Below are 2,414 nucleotides of genomic sequence, written 5' to 3' on the forward strand. Positions count from 1 at the left end.
AAGAGACAAGTTCACAATAAAAAACCTAACACTACATCTCAAAGAACTAGAAAACAAGAACAATCCAATCCCAGTTAGTTGATGAAAAGATATAGTGAAGATCAGAGCAGAACTAAATTAAATAGCACCCCCAAAAACAATATGAAAGATCAATGAAACAAAACGTTGGATTTTTGAAAAGATAAAACAAACTACTAGCTAGGCTAACTAAAAAAAGACTCAAAAATTAGAAAGGAAAAATTACAACTGATACCTAAGAAATACAAACAATCATTAGAGACTATAACAGCCATACACCAACAAAACTGAAAACCCAGAGAAAAAGGATAAATTTCTGGACACACACAAACTGCCAAAGACTGAACCAAGATGACGCAGAAAAACCGAAACAGTCCAATAATAAGCAATAAAACTGAAGCAGTAACCAGCAGTCTCTAGAAAGAAAGACCTAGGACCAGATGGCTTTACTACAGACGCCTACTAAGCCTTTAAAGATGAATTAAGGCCTGAGCTTCTTGCCCCTCCTCGTCCGGGATGCTGCTGCAGCTGCTGCAGAGCAGTTGCTTACCTTCCTCCTCTCCTGGCAGTGGTGGCAGTGACCAGGGCACGGGGAGCCAGCGGGTGGCACAGCTGCAGCTTGGAGCCCGTGGGACGCAGGGGCTGCTCGAGGGAGGGGACCAGGGGTGGCGGTGGCCTGGGCGTGAGCTTCCTGGCGCTGTTGGGTGGCCAGGCCCGCCCGAGGAAGCAGGCCCCTAGGCAGGCTGACTTCAAGCTGCAGATCATCATCATCAGCTCCCGCGGCATGGGCAAGACCAGCCTAATGGAGCGCTTCACCGATGATACCTTCTGTGAGGCCTTCTGCGAAGCCTGCAAGTCCACCGTGGGTGTTGACTTTAAAATCAAAACTGTAGAGCTAAGAGGAAAGAAAATTAGATTAGAGATCTGGGACACAGAGGGTCAGGAGAGATTCAACAGCACTAACTCAGCTTATTACAGCAGTGCCAAGGGGATCATATTAGTACATGATATCACAAAGGAAACATTTGATGATTTGCCAAAATGGATGAACATGATTGATAAGTATGCTTCAGAAAACGTAGAACTTCTCTTATTTGGAAATAAGTTGGACTGTGAAATGGACAGAGAAATCACCAGACAGCAGAGTGAAAAGTTTGCACAACAGGTAACAGGCATGCCATTCTGTAAAGCATGTGCTCTCTGAGAGCCCTGCCTCCCTGACCACATGCCCTGCAGTGGAGATATCCCTCATCAACCTGTGGGACCTGGCCAACACCCTGCTGGACAGATGTGCAGCCTGCAGAAGCTGGCCCAGCCTTCAGGTGGCCTCTTCCCTCAGGCCTCACCCATCTAGGTCTACCTCTTCGCAGGTGAATGTAGAGGGCCCAGCCCCCTTTGCCCCCTGCTGGGGACCCCTCTGGAAGCTTAGGGTCCCACCCAGAAGTGATGGAAGATGAGAAGGAAGAGGAGGGCGATGGAGACACTCTGGATAGTGATGAGGTCTGCATCCTCGAAGCTCCTGGCTTGTGCATTCTGCCCTGAGATGTGGAGCCTGTGAGATGCAGCTGCACCCAGTCCCATTATTGTGCGGGTCGGGTTGGGCACTTCTCACAGCCTCTGGGCAGCACAGACCTGTTGGGGGTGCCCGCCCACTTCCCAGTGCCCAGGTGACTATGTGGTGCTTTGTGAAGTCTCCCTCATTTGGCACCTCTATAATGGCCAAGACTGTGGCCCGCTTCTGGCCACAGGGCAAGAATTGGCCTCACAGGGCCCAGGGGCTCTCCTTCCCACTGCTCTGGCCACAACTGACTCCAGAACTCATGGCGTACGCAGAGGGCAGTCAGGGGTAGCACCATGTCCTCATGGAGAAACAGCTCAGTAAGGTAAGTGCTTCAGAATGCCAAGGAAGGAATGAGCCTGGGGCTGGAAGCAGCTTGAGCTAAGTAAGGCTGGTCAAGTGGATGGGAACTAGAAAAGACCAGGCACTTTCCAACTAATTCTCACTTGCTCTTACAACCACCCTGTGAAACAGACAGCATTCCCATTTGACACATGAGAAAACTACATGCATACCGATTCAATAGTGACTGTTCAAAGCCATACGTGCACTCCCATGTTCACTGCAACGTGCACTTCCATGTTCACTGCAGCTATACTTAGAACACCCAAGAAATGGAACTAACCGAAATATTCAACAGGAACAACTGGATAAGAAAAATGTGGTATATGTACACAATGGAATGTCCACAATGGAATGTCCACAATGGAATACCACTCAGCCATAAGAAAGGTGGATATTCTGCCATCTGCAACTAAATTGATGAGCTTGGAAAACGCTACGTCAAGTGAAATAAGACAAGCACACAGGGAAATCTACTGCATGTCCTCACTTATAT

At 48.6% G+C, this 2,414-nt stretch overlaps 1 pseudogene; it reads left to right on the forward strand.

The window, feature by feature from the left end:
• The first annotated feature begins 494 nt into the window (after positions 1–494).
• On the forward strand, positions 495–1,222 carry LOC103584235 (annotated as a pseudogene).
• Positions 1,223–2,414: the final 1,192 nt, after the last annotated feature.

This window comes from Galeopterus variegatus, unplaced genomic scaffold, assembly GCF_000696425.1.
Source record: "Galeopterus variegatus unplaced genomic scaffold, G_variegatus-3.0.2 Scaffold47600, whole genome shotgun sequence".
Classification (NCBI taxonomy): domain Eukaryota; kingdom Metazoa; phylum Chordata; class Mammalia; order Dermoptera; family Cynocephalidae; genus Galeopterus; species Galeopterus variegatus.